Consider the following 15742-nt stretch of genomic DNA (forward strand, 5'->3'; position numbering starts at 1 on the left):
TGAATAAATCAGCAAGATCGGAAGTAACTTTAAACAGTTGGTGGCGATTGGAGTTATTTCTTTAAAGTTTGGCCAAAAGTATTTCAAAGATGACGGAGAATGAATGCAGACAATATATCTATAGATGTTCTAAGTTCTCCAAACCATTCTGGATTGGAATGCCTTGGTCTACCATGTCAATTACGCTTGGAACGAAACCAATAGGGTCCAATCATGCCGTTGGAGGCCATGCGCATGATTTACGATCCAGATATGTCCAAACCGGATGTTCTAAGTTCTCCAAATCATTCTTGAGTTCAGACCAAATCATCTCTCATGTCAACTGGGTTTAACTCAATGTCAATAGCAACCCTAAGTTTTCCAAATCATGCTGGAGTTTAAACCAAATAAATCATTTTTTTGAAAACTGCATATATTCAATTTATACAATTTCGAGAAAACAACAAAAAACTATTTTTGAACAAATTGGCACCGAATCTTTCTATTTCTTCGATCCAGATCAATTAGCGATCCTACAATGAGAGATATGCAAATACTTTTCCAGGCGATTCAGCAACGCTGTTACTTTTAGTAGCAAACGCTGCTAGCACTTGCGCAGCGCAAAATGTTGAAGCTTGTATATGATTTTGCATTCGATGACTATCCACTCACAGTGTTCAACCCTCAAAGCCTGAACGTACGATTCACGCTTTCATTTAATCACTAAAAAAAACGTAACTTCTGCATCTCTCAACCGATTGTGACAACCAACCCCTCAAAACAATCGATTAGACCTCTAGTTTCTGGAAATGGGATAATATTTTGGATTGGCCACTTGGTTCGGGAAATATTCCGGGGTGTACTGGGGTAGGTTTTTTGGCACCAGTGGGACTACTTGTTTAGCACTTCTATAAGTTAACGTGCGACATGTATAACTTCATTATTTTGCAAAATAAGATCAATTGAGACAGGATGGTAGTTTTTGAACAAGTTGGACATGTTCCTGATACCTGGTCCGCCGGTTAAAATGGCCATTTTCTATCAGTGATACACCCTAGCTTGCGACATCTCTAACTTCATGATTTTGCAAAACAAGATCAGTGGATCTCATTTTGATCTCATCTTCCGGAATAGTGCCTCGAGGAAAAATGGCCATTTTTTACCATTTATGAAGCCTAGCTTGCGACATCTCATACTTTATAATTTTGCAAAACAAGACCAATGGAGCTCAGGTTGAGGGTTTCTGGACAACTTGTATATGTTCCGGAATGGTGCACCCGGGGAAAATGGCAATTTTTGATCAAGCTCGCGTCATCCTAAACTTCATGATTTTGCAAAACAAGATCAATGAAGCAATTTTTGAGGGTTTCTGGACCAGTTGGACATGTTCCAGAATTATTCGGAACAGTGCAGAATGGCCACTTTTGATCATTTACGAAACCTTGCTTGGGATATCTCAAACTTCATGGTTTTGCAAAAGAAGGTGTAGCTCATTTTGGAAGAAAATGTACAAGTTGGACATGTTCCAGGATCTTCCAGGTCCAGGATCCAGGTAGATGCTCCTGGAAAAATGACCATTTTTTATAAGTTTCAAAATCTTGCTTCCGACATCTCAAACATCATGATTCTGCAAAACAAGATTGATTCGTATACTAAGTTTTGGACAACTAAGTTGAACATGTTCTGAAACCTTTCAGGGAAAATGGTCATTTTTGTTCATTTAGAGATCCTTGTTTGCGACATCTCAAACATCATGATTTTGCAAAATTCGAATGATTGAGCTCATTTTAGGGAATTTTGAACAAATTATACATGTCTTTGAGTCTTCTGGGATCCTGATCCACCAAGAAAAATAACCATTTCTATTAGGTGTAAAACTTCGCTAGAGACTTCTCATACTTCATGATTTTACAAAGCTAGATCGATGTATCTTTTTTTGTGGTTTTGTACAAGTTGGATATATTTCGGATTTTTTTTCGAGTTTTCTGAACAATATGGTAATTTTCGATCATTTCCAAATCCTCGCTTGCGACATGCCAGTCTATATGATGTTATTGTCTTTCAACAAGTTGGTCATGTTTCGGAATCATCCGAAAGACTGGATCGCCAACAACCCGAGCAGTACAAGTCAACCAAAAATGGTTACAGCAACTTGATTGTGACTTAATCTGGTCAAATATCAATTGCACAAATCAATGAGGAACATGTGTGCTGCTAGGGAAAATAACCTATAATGTTACCTCAGTATCTTCGCAATCCGTTGAAGTTCTGTTAAAAATGACAAAAAAAACAAACTTTTCTAACATCCTTTTCAAATTTTGTTAAATGGTCTCTGGGCCTTCGATAGCTTCATGGATAGCAAGTCATTACGAAGCACGCATACGTATTTGAAAACCCGTCACTCAATTTGCAATTTAACAACAAGTCAAACTTAATAATTTTGCATATAAGAAAATAAGCAAAATCATGATATTTTACTTGTTTCTAAATTGGTTTTATTACTGATGGCTCGTTCTTCACAGGACTTCTTTTACTTACTTTGGCGCATGTCCAATATATGCAATAATCCTCAATTTGATTTTTTTTATCTCATTTTGAATACGAAACATGTAGTTTGACATACCGTACACAGAAATAAAGAAGAATGAAAAGTAAACAGCGCGTAAAACATAGATGCGGAAGATAACGCTATGCCACGCTCAAATGGTCCACTCCCCTACACGCTTGCATAAAACCTGCACATAATATCAACGGGTACACGACGTTAGGCATAAGTACTTTAGGCATAAGTACGTTAAGCATTATGGACGTTAGGCATAATGGACGTTATGCTTTTCTAATCGAAATAATTTTGCCTTTCGCAGCAAACAGAGGGACATATGAACGAACGGTGTCGGGCCATTTGGCCGAATGTCGTTTGGCTGAACGCCATTTGGCCGAATGCCGTTTGGCCGAACGGGTCATTTGACCGAATGCCGTTTGGCCGAATTGTTGAAAAAATCCTTAGATTGTGGGTAAGAAAAAGTGAGTAATAAGAAGTAAGAATTGAGAAGCGAGAAGTGAGAAGTGAAAATTGTGGAATTATTCCTTATTGCCTTTTTTCTACTTCTTTTCTCTTCCTTCTTCTTTATTTCTCCTTACTTCTTCATTCCTTCTTCTTTCCTTATTATTCCTTCCTCCTTCTTCTTTCTTTCTTCTTCCTTCTTCTTTCTTTTTTCTTTCTTCTTCCTTCTTCCTACTTCCCTCTTCCTTCTTCCTTCTTCCTTCTTTCTTCTTCCTTCTTTCTTCTTCCTTCTTCCTTCTTCCTTCTTCCTTCCTCCTTGTTCCTTCTTCCTGCTTCCTGATTCCTTCCTCCTTCTTTCTTCTTCCCTCTTCCTTTTTCCTTCTTCTTTCCTCCTTCTTCGTTCTTCCTTCTTCCTGCTTCCTTCTTCCTTCTTCTCTCTTGCTTATTCCCTTTTTGTTCTTTCTAATTTCCTTTTTCTTCTTCCTTCTTCTTTCTTATTCCTTCTTCTTTCATCCTTCTTCTTCTTTCATCTTCCTTCTTCTTCCTTCCTTCTTCCATATTTCTTGTTCATTCTTCCTTTTCCCTTTCTCCTGTTTACTTCTGTCTTGTTCCTTCTTCTTTCATCCTTCTTCCTTCTTCTGTCTTTCTTCTTCCCTTTTCCTTCTTCGTTCTTCCTTCTTCCTCCTCCCTTCTGACTTATTCCTTCTTCTTTCTTCCTTCTTCCTTCTCCCTCCTCCCTTCTTCCTTCCTCCTTCTTCCTTCTTCCTTCTTCCTGCTTCCTGTTTCCTTCCTCCTTTCTCCTTCTTCCTTTTTCCTTCTACTTCCCTCCTTCTTCCTTCTTCCTGCTTCATTCTTTCTTCTCCCTTCTTCTTTCTGCTTTCTTACTTATTCCTTCTTCCTTCTTTCTTATTCCCTTTTTCTCCTTCCTCCTTCCTTCTTCTTCTTTCTTATTCTTTCTTCATTATTCCTTCTTCCTTCTTGCTTCTTCCTTCTTCCTCCTTTCTTCTTCCGTCTTCCTTGTTCATTCTTCCTTTTCCTTTTTTCTTTTTTACTTCTATCTTCTTCCTTCTTCTTTGTTTGTTATCCCTTTTTCTTCTTCCATTTTCCTTCTTCTTCTTTCTTCCTTCTTCCTTTTTCCATCTACCTTCTTTTACCTTCTTCCTTCGAACATCTTACTTTTCACTTCACTTAATAGGGAAACAAATTTTAACTATTCGGCCAAACGGCATTCGGCCAAATGGCGTTCGGCCAAATGACCCTAAACCGAACGAACGTACAATTTACTGCCACAGCCAATTTACTCCGTCTTTCACTCTACCCGAGTAACACACTTGTTATTGATTGGTTTCTGTAACTCATACAAGACTGTATTTGGTCATACTGAAGTTGCTGCTCCCAAATCAGTCTGAATTTTGTTGCTAGGGTATGCACTTCGGTACCTTCTATGGGGTACACGTGAAGTTTCTTCCACCGTACCAACAACGATGTGCCTTGATTAATTTACCAACGCTACAGCAGTGACGTGAGTTTCTCCAACGTTTGCTGATATTTGTCCTGGTCCAAGGCAATATTGACTGTTCTGAGGTCTTGGGAAGGTTTAGGGTTGTTTGACCGAATGACATTTGGCCGAAAGGGTCATTTGGCCGAACGCCATTTGGCCGAACGCCATTTGGCCGAATGCCGTTTGGCCGAATAGTTGAAATACGTTTCCTTACGAAGTGAGAAGTGAGAAGCAAGAAGGAAGAAGGGTGAAGCAAGAAGGCAGAAAGGAGGATGGAAGAAAGAAGAAGTAAGAAGAAGGGATAAGGAAGAAGGAAGAAAGCAGAAGGGCAGAAGGAAGAAGGAAAAAGAAAGTAGGAAGAAGGAAGATAGAGGATGGAAAAAAGAAGAGGGAAGAAAGAAGGAAGAAGGAAGGAAGAATAAGGAGGAAGGAAGACGGAAGAAAGAAGAAGGAAGTAGGAAGAAGGACCACTCGTAAACTGAGGTCCATTTTCTTCAACTATTCGGCCAAACGACATTCGGCCAAATGGCCTGACACCCTTGGGAAAATTTCGGTTCAACGCTCCAGAAAGGATAACAAGGCGATTTGATTTCTTTCGTCGTTATGTGTACCACTTATTTGATTTTGATGAATAGAGTATCATAGCTCTTCATCGTAAGTTGTGCCATCTAACTACAAATTACTGTTTTTGGATGTTTCTGCATACATTTTTACGTATAAACTTCCAACGAGTTTAGCACCGGCCAAACGTTGACCGATTTGATCCAGAGCATCAGGACATCAAATAGAACCGAATAAGAGGGCGGCCCATCAAAAAAAAATTGAAAAAGTGTTTTTTGAGCCACCCTAATGTCGAAACATGTGTTTAGATGCAAGATTTTAAGTTTGCAGTCTGTACGATTTTTTTATATTCTCGAAGACTCAAACAAATAAGGAAATAAAATTTCCAGTTCACTACCCAACAAACAATTTTAGCCAAATAAGCTAGTTTTAGCTGAAGAAGACTGTTTTTGGCTGAATAAGCGCTGAACCTGTCTCCAATGTTTGTTGGGTATGCTCCAAGATGCAGACATTGCCGTTGCGCTGGGATATGGATACTCATAAGTAGTGCGTAACGTCGTAAATTCGGTCATATCGCCAAACTCGGTACAAAACTCATTTCTCCTCAACCTAGAGGGGCCTCACATTAAGATTGATAAATATCTGAATAAAAACGACTACTTCATTTCTTCTCAATAGAAATGGAGCAGAAAGACACGCACTAAACAACTGACATGGTATACTACAAAAGTTCAATGAAATTGACGCAGTGGTTCCCGAAAAAAGATGCAGATAGATGCGAAAGATGCATTTTACGCCCAAACTATATTTTATCAAAAAAATTGTTCCAAGAAGTTTTTTTTTAACCTTTATGTTTATTTTTGAGATTTTTCGGCTATGCAGTCTGATTTATTAGAACAATTTTTTTTTTTTAATTTTGTCCAAAATTGTTCTAATAAATCAGACTGCATAGCCGAAAAATCTCAAAAATTAACACTACAGTCGAAGTCAACAACTTTATGTTTATTTTAAGGCTCAGTTGTTTAATAAGACAAACTCTACAGAGCCGAGAATCAAAGAAATAATATTTACAATAAACTTCATTCAGAAGATGTTTCTGAAGGATTTTTTCGTGAAGTCTTCTTCGGTGGTGACCCAATAAGCCATTTTATGAGACAGATTCGAACAGCTGATCAAAATTTTGAGTGGAGGGCTCGGTCTTTGTTTTGGTAAATTTGCATGTAAACCATCATCATTTCGTCATCATCATCATCATTTCATTTCATTTTCGCAAATGTTCCTTGTAAAATGTAAATATTAGTATTTGGTCTCCTGTCATTTGAGCTTTCTATAAAATGGCTTATTCGACCGTAAATGAGTGCTCCCGTCGTTGATTGCAGTTGTCTTTTTTCCTGTTCCACTTTCAATTTTTTAACGTGGTATGTGTAGCCCAGTACTGCTTTCTTCACGAACCAGATGCAATCAGTCTTATTTTTGAAGCTCATTGTCTCCGCCAGCTTTTCCCATTCTACCATAGAATCGGGAATCGATAATGTTTCCGTTGGTTCACTTGCACCTGTCTCTGTGTCTACCTCAACCACATCATCCTCAGGAACTTCGATAACCAACCCTGAGTAGGTTTTCCTGTGTCCATCTTGCTTTTGCCTAGCTTGCTGTTTCTTCTGGCTTATCTTTTTCCACTCTGGACACGAGTCTTTTTGCTGGCCTTCCATCTTACACATGAAGCACTTGTTTCGCAGGTCTTGATAAAAAATTTTACCTTTCCAATCTGAAATTTCAATCGACGGAGGGATTTCCTTCTCCACATCAATGCATACTCCCCTCACGCCGGTGAACATATGGTCTAGACCCAAGCCTGGTGGAAACTTTTCACGAGCCATGCGTTCAACATTTCCGTACTGCTCAAGATGCACCTTCAGACCATTATCCAGTAATTCCTGCGGCATTTCAAATACTCGAATGTACTGAATATTGCGACCGACCAACGTCATGTTCACTTCCAGTGAGTTTCCAATGGAATACAGAAACTTCCTAGGTTCAATGTTCTTTCGCCAAGTGTCCTGCATGGTATCTTGCGAAACGAACTTTATGAACAGTGATTGATCCATCGCTGTTTTATAAACTGTTTCCATCGACGATACATCTGCATTCAATATTTGAGGTTATGGCTTTCAGTCTTCTTATGCTCAAAAACGGGTTTTACGTTTTTATCCGACGTTTCGGTTACATATATTGTATCTTTATCAAGGAGTTAACTAAGTAATAACAGAATAGAAGTGGCGCTAAAAAAGTACTACACGATAGTTCCTGGTACCCGGATAAATTCAAATTTCGCAGCCCCTACCGAAAAATAGAGGGGGCGATTTAACATAAAGTTGTGACAAAACGTTCTATGCTAAGACAATGTAACAATAAAACGGGACTTAGTTAACTCCTTGATAAAGTTACAATATATGTAACCGAAACGTCGGATAAAAACGTAAAACCCGTTTTTGAGCATAAGAAGACTGAAAGCCATAACCTCAAATATCACCATCATAGTAGATCTCTCCTAAGAAGATCTGCATTCAATTGTTGCACAAATTCGGCAATCTCAACTCACGTCGGGCATGGAGCGGTAGTCGGAAATCACTGATACCGACAGCTATCACTATAGGATTTCGGGCGGTCATTAATCGAAAATGTCATGTCTTCCGAATTATTTTAAAATATTTTCTCCCCATTGTCAATACTATAATAAAGATAAATCTTGGATTTGAAGTCTCTAGGTGCACTAGTTCCAAAGATATAAGGTGTCAAAGTCAGAAATGGGTAAAAAGTTAACAAATTTCCTGAAAAAATATTTTACTTTCAACTATTTATTGAAATATTTTCTTAATGTTTTTTCTTTAATGTTAATACATCATTACAAAGGTAATTGTATAAGCTTTAAAATGGTATGCAAAAACTAATGGTTACATTGTGAAAAAAAATGAAAAAATGCGGAAACAATATTTTTCCAAAAACGACGCTATTTTCAACTTTGATAGTGAAGAACTTTTTTTTCCTCAGAAATCCCCGGGTTCTTTTATGATGCACATCAAGGACGAAGCTTCGACTAAAATTTCCCGAAATAATTTCTTGCCAGTATTTGCAATTAACAGAGTTAAAGCACTTTGATTTTCTTTCATGTATTTTTTTACTGTGTTTTGCCTCTCTCGTACTCCAAGGTTAATGCTCATTCCAAAAACGAATGTTTGATAGAAGGCCCGGAGATCCGTAGTGGTATATATCAACTAACTCAGCTCGAAGAATTGAGGTGATGTCTGTATGTGTGTGCATGCGCGTCTGTATGTATGTGCGCAAATCGCCATTTAGACGCTTATTTGTGTACGATTTTCTCGCAACAAGTTTCATTCGACGGGAAATCTAGTCCCATCGTTTCCTATTGAAAATGGGCCAGACTGAACTATGGGCTCAAAGGGTATGGTCAAAATACATGTATTGGTAATAACTTCGACTTTATTTATAACAATTTTTTAACTTTTCAAAGGCGTTAATTAATAAAACCCCCAATACAATGCAGCCCATCGGTAACTGTAACGGAATTTATATATTTCCTGTCAAATTTTACTGGTTCCGTCGCCATTCCGCTGAATTGCGTTTGGGGCTTGAGTGGTTTGAGTCATTTCCTAAACCTATTTTTCTGAGCTATTCATTAGCTACTGATGGAGAACTAAATATGAGGTTTCATAGTATGTAAATATTTATAAATCTCATGGAATCAATAATTCCGACATGTTTATTGCAAAAGTAAAGACGAACAATATCTTAGTTAGTACGGAGAGTATGAAATTCTTGCTAGTGTTCATGAATGTCTGGCTAAAGGTAGGGAAATATTTATTCACTCATCTACACTTTGAGGTTCACTGGCTGAACAACCAGCGGAAAGTCAATATAAAAAGAAGAAATTTAGAACTCATAATGCAAGAAAATGATCAAGAGAGGCAAATGTTGACATTTTTTCTTCGTGCCTTACATGAATCAGATCTATTTTAAGCTCGATTTGGATAACGAGGAGACATTGGAAAAAAAATTCACTTAGTTATTCTTATGCCATGCGTAATTTTGTAATATTTGAAGATTTTTAAAAGTTCTTTATCCTCTGATACTTTAGATGAATTCATGTCATCTTCCATCGTTGATGGAATTGAAGAAAATATCATTAAAGATTTAAACCTTCACACAGAAAAAGAATGATGCTATATATAACTTGTAGAAATCATGAAAACAAATTAAAAATAATTTAAATAGTGTTGTTATTCAAATTGAAAGAAATTTGCTTTTCGGAACAATGGAGCATTGTGGAATGAATGAATGTTCACATTTTTTGAGAATATATTATTCTCATTTATTTTTTGAATAACTTGTACAAATGTCATGGGATTGCGATTTCTAATTTGCTAATACCCTTTTTCAAAAGTTATTTCCAATTCTGATTCTTTAAGAAAATTGTTTAACTATTTTTTAGTGGAATGTTTTCACTGTCATAAGACGAGTTTAGTAAAATTCCATTTTATTCCACCAACTCGTATTAGTTCTACATATACGTATTTCGACCTGTTAGGACGTCTTCAGTGTCTCGTACTTTACTCGTTCTTGACTTCTGATTCTTTGATTAACATTTAATGCTTTAGGATCCTTCAGAACCTAGTACTTTGTCAAACAGATTGTTCTAAATACAAATTGTGAGGCATGAGAGTAAGAACAAAAAATATCACTGAATGTCATGAAATTAATGTCTTTTAACATTAATTCGGTTCTCTCGCCGCCAACTTCAGATTTAGAGCAATGAAAAGTTATTAGATTTATTGGTAGGGGAGGCGTTTTGTTACTTTCTTCCCACAAAAATGATTACCTTCCGCAAAAAATATACAAAAATATATAGACGACAGTCCACAAATGAGGATGGAGAAGGGGGGAGGGTTCATGATGTCCATAAATTGCTGTACTTAGTTTTGTACAACCCCTTCCTTCTCCTCAAGAAAACATATAAAATTAAACTTCCTAAATTGGATTGCTTTGTCACGTTAATCGAATTTATGAAAAAAATATTACGTAATTCATAGACGATCCCTAAAGGGGGTGTTAGAAATTATATATTCATGCTATTTCGACCATACACAGCTAAAGCAAAGTGGAAAATCACTTGAAAAGTCCAATTTTATTTTGACCGCTCGCTTGTATGGGGATCCCCCATAGTGAGCTAGTAGGTAGGTAGGACCATATACCAAAACGACCTGCAATAGCGACGAGAGCAGAAAAGCAACTGTTCCACGAAGTTGCTCGATAGTGAGGACCTTTATTGGTGGTGAAATTATGGTGGTTTCACAATACATACAAGGAATGCTTCGAAGCATTTCCTTTTATCGACAAATGAGACAAGAGCTAGTTCAAGAGTATAATGGATACATTTGTTTATTTATCTATTCATAATTCTTTTGACATTAACAGTCTTAATGAATAAATTTAATATTGTCTTATATAGGGTTCTGTCTTTTCGAAGAGTTCGGTTGTATTAACCAAAGCGATCGGTAGGGTTTTTTGACGTCTCTTTTGTGTAATTTTCCAGTTGCATTTTTTTCAACGAAATAGTGTTCAAATCCCATAAAAAGAAAATGGAAATCGTTCTTCAGATTTCAAAAATATGGAAAGGAGGACCGTTAGTAACATGTGTAAATATCATCGCATTTGGACATCTCTGACTGAAAAAATGGCTTTTGGCGTAAACTGTGCATGGTGTATGGAACCGGTTCCCAATTTGTTAGTAGTGTCATGGTTTTGGTAGAAGAAATTACAGCTGATTTAAATTGCAATCGTTTTACGTTGAGAGACTCCGACGATGACATCATATTCGGAAGTAACGGAATAAACCATAGTCGACTGCTGTACGAAGATTGGCTTCCAAGAATGTGGTCATGTGCGTAATATTTCGGTGGATTGATACCAGCAAGGAGAACAAGATCAACATCTTTCATTCGGAGACTATTACGAGGCAATTGCGATGACCAGGCATCTATAATGCGGATCTGAATGGAGGATGAGCATCAAAATCACATATGAACCCGGTGAGCTCGTTCCAGCACTTACTTTTATGCTTATATTATTGAATACTAAATACGTACAGGGCATCGTTTGCTGCTATTGCCGCGGATATTGTGGGAGTCCCAGGTATCCGGTTCAAGCTTTAGTTAGCAACGGTGGCTCTTCTTGACCTTCTATTCCTTGAGTAGTCAGTACGAATAAGGGCGTCCTTGTGAAGTTTTGCTGCACCTGTTGTGGATAGCTAGTACATCCCCATCCCCGAAAATCCTTTTTTAAAGTACTAGTATTCATAACAAAAAGGGCACCATTACGGAGCATGAGATCTGATCAAATTATTCGTAGTTGCCCCGGTTGGGTGAAGGGTAAAGAATGACATACACACACACACATATAGGGTTCTGTCTTTTCAATCAGTTCACAAACTTAGTCGTACAAACACCATCGAAATCAGATTCCGATGAAAACAATCGGATCGTGGTGATTATAATCAAATGGTCGAGGTTCTGCCAATTCGCACCAAGCGCCACTGAAAAATCACTCAATTTTACTCACAAAATGACGAGTGGCGGTTCTCACTAACACCAAACCGTAGGTATCAAACATATCTCGACTCAGCTTCAAGGTTATTTTTCATCAAAAGAGTGCTTAAATAGACATGAATATTGTTTTGGTTTCTTTTTACGAATAAAGTACCACAAGACATTTTGATGGAACATCTTATATTTTGGCGAAGCAAAACGCCCTTTTTTTTGCACTTAAGGACAAATTTTCTGGAAATTTAAAAACAAAAAAGTAGATCAAAAATAATGTTATATATAAGGACACTCTAATCAAAGTACGTAAAATTGCTCTAATTTTTTTGACGGGTGAATAATCTTCAGTTTTCGCACGAAACTTTCCTCAAATTCTACGGGAAACTGGATTGCACTGGATTTTTCTTAAATTCTAACGAATTTATGTTCTAAACATGAACAAGAAATGGTTTTAGGATTTGATAAGCTTTTATATAAATCTAATAAAAAAAAAATGAGCAGTAATGAGTAATTACAGGAACAAAACATACCATTAAAAACCCAGATTAATCCACCTAGCGGTGATGGTGCCTTTCTCGACCTTCGTAAAATGTGTGTGCTTGAAAAAAGATGAGCTAGTGGCTATGAGTAAAAAATACAAATTTCTTTGACCGTTCTATGAAAATCTGATTATTTATGGCAAAGATATTGTAGATCCAGTTGAAAACCAAAAATCATATTTTGTCCCATTTCCGGATGTCGCAACTGCATCGCGAGTGGTGCCCGACTATGGCACAGTTGCGCACTACTCGCGATGCAGTTGCAACATCCGGAAATGCGAGAAAATGCGATTTCGCGGGACCTCGGTTCGGTTTTCAGCTTGATCTACAATATGCTAATAAGAATTTCGACATTTTGTTTCCTTTTCCAATCTTTTGACGTACCCTGTTTTATTTCACCCAGTCATATATTTTAAGGATATCACTTTTGGATGTTAGTTGAACTGAAGCTCCGACTACACAAAAAGAAAACGAAAATGTCATTCCCATCACGCGAGCGGAGGGCAATATTTGTTATGATATAAATCTCATGACCGTCTTTCTGCCAAACTCCGTATGAAGTGGGAGAGACAGAGACATCATCTCAGTTCGTCGAGCTGAATCGATTGGTATATAACTCTCCAGGCCTTCTGTAAAAGTTTGGTTTTTGGAGCGAACATACAGCCTTTTCGTATAAAAAGGCTAAAATGGTGTTTCGGCCATAACTTCCGATCCCATAGTCCGATCTAGACAATTTTCAATAGGAAACAATGGGACAGGATTCTGCGTCGAATGCAATTTGTTGCGAGCAAATCGGTTGAGAATAAGTGCCTGAAAAATGAGTGACATTTCTTACGCAATATTTTTCGTATGAATTTGTATTTTGGCCATAACTCTCGATCCCATAGTCCGATCCGGCCAATTTCAAATAGGAAACAATGGGACAGGATTCTGCGTCGAATGCAACTTGTTGCAAGCAAATCGGTTGAGGATAAGTGTCCGAAAAATGAGTGACATTTTTTACGCGATTTTTTGTATGAATTTGTATTTTGGCCATAATTTTCGATCCCATAGTCCGATATGGCCAATTTTCAATAGGAAACAACGGGACAGGATTCTACGTCGAATGCAACATGTTTTGAGCAAATCGGTTGAGGATAAGTGCCCGAAAAATGAGTGACATTTTTTACACGATTTTTTCGTATGATTTTGTGTTTTGGCCATAACTTTTGATCCCATAGTCCGATCTGGCCAATTTCAAATAGGAAATAATGGGACAGGATTCTGCATCGAATGCAACTTGTTGCGAGCAAATCGGTTGAGGATAAGTGCCCGAAAAAGAGTGACATTTTTTACGCGATTTTTTCGTAGGATTTTGTATTTTGGCCATAACTTTCGATCCCATAGTTTGATCTGGCCAATTTCAAATAGGAAACAATGGGACAGGATTCTGCGACGAATGCAACTTGTTGCGAGCAAATCGGTTGAGAATAAGTGCCCGAAAAATGAGTGACATTTTTTACGCGATTTTTTTGTATGATTTTGTATTTTGGCCATAACTTTTGATCCCATAGTCCGATCTGGCCAATTTCAAATAGGAAACAATGGGACAGGATTTTGCGTCGAATGCAACTTGTTGCGAGCAAATCGGTTGAGGATAAGTGTCCGAAAAATGAGTGACATTTTTTACGCGATTTTTTCGTATGAATTTGTATTTTGGCCATAACTCTCGATCCCATAGTTCGATCTGGCCAATTTCAAATAGGAAACAATGGGACAGGATTCTGCGTCGAATGCAACTTGTTGCGAGCAAATCTGTTGAGGATAAGTGTCCGAAAAATGAGTGACATTTTTTACGCGATTTTCTCGTATGAATTTGTATTTTGGCCATAACTTTCGATCCCATAGTTCGATCTGGCCAATTTCAAATAGGAAACAATGGGACAGGATTCTGCGTCGAATGCAACTTGTTGCGAGCAAATCTGTGGAGGATAAGTGCCCGAAAATCGAGTGACTGCTTTTTAGTAGGTTTGCGCACACACACACACACACACACACACACACACACACACACACACACACACACACACACACACACACACACACACACACACACACACACACACACACACAGACATCACCTCAATTCGTCGAACTGAGTCGATTGGTATATAACACTATGGGTCTCCGGGCCTTCTATAAAAAGTTTGTTTTTGGAGCGATCATATAGCCTTTACCGTATACTTAGTATACGAGAAAGGCAAAAACGTGCATTAAAAAAAATCACTTTAGCCATAAGTCCGATAGACCATTCTGACCAACTTTGCATAGAAAATAATGGGACACTATTCACCTGTGCATGCAACTTGTTGCGAATTAAGGTTAGGTGCCAATAAAAATTAGTGAGTTTTTTGCGAAAACACATACATGCAAACACGGACATCATCTCAGTTCATTGGTCTGGTATGTAACACTATGGGCTTCCAGGCCAGTTCGTATTTGAAGTAATACTATAGACTTTACGTAAATCTAGTGTACGAGAAAGGCAAAACATAGTTGCTCCATATTTGTTGCGACACACGAAACTGCCCGACTACCCTTGAAGAGTTGAAGACACGTATATAATCTGTGAAGGAAGTAATGAAACGATTCGGATCAATAACGTTGCCCGAGCAGAAGAAATTAACTTAATAATACCTAATTCTGTTATTGATACCATACTCTTTTATGAACTAGTCTTGCATAATAAATAAAATGCCAAAAAATAACACCAAAAATTAATATGCACAATACTTTAGGCATAACATACTCTGTTATTACAATACCAAACGCATCGCAAATTATTATTCCATTGGTATTGGAATACCCAAGCATGTTATGCCTAAAGTATTTTGCATATAATTTTTTGGTATTTTACCTCTTATACAAGGCTAATAAATACCAATTTCTGTTATCGAGGTCGTCGCTCCTGCTCGGGTGGTCTCTATTCAATCAGCAAACACCATATACATTTTGTACAAACGAAATTGTTTCGCACTCTTACCTGTTTGCATATATTGATTTGCCTTGTTGATTTTGCTTCGACGTGACATCAACTGCTTAAAAGGGTTATAGCAGTTATATTTGTCCAGGGTTCATTTACTGTCCTAGTTCATAAAAGCAGCATTTGTTCGTTGGATCTCCGGGAAGAGTTTAACCAAAAGAATGTACCTTCCATCCAATAAATTACACTATTTGTTTTCAGCGACGAACATTTCTGCCGTTACCCTAGACATGCTTTACTTTTAAAAACATCGGAAGATTTTGGGGAAGTCCCCCAAACCGTTGTTATAGACTTGGCAACGCAACGCAACGAGATTTTTCCTGAAATTTTTCCGCTTTCAATATCTGTTCAAGTGAATAATGAACGGCGGGGTGGCAATGTCTCTGTTATAGAAGTAACGTCTGTAAAGCGGATACATTATAGTAGTTTGTGCAACTAGTTGCAAAAAGATGATTTTTTCAGCACGAGTTGTACGTTTATCAAACGAGGCTTGCCGAGTTGGATAAATACTACGAGTGC

The sequence above is a fragment of the Armigeres subalbatus genome, chromosome 3, assembly GCF_024139115.2.
Source record: "Armigeres subalbatus isolate Guangzhou_Male chromosome 3, GZ_Asu_2, whole genome shotgun sequence".
In the NCBI taxonomy this organism is placed as follows: Eukaryota; Metazoa; Arthropoda; class Insecta; order Diptera; family Culicidae; genus Armigeres; species Armigeres subalbatus.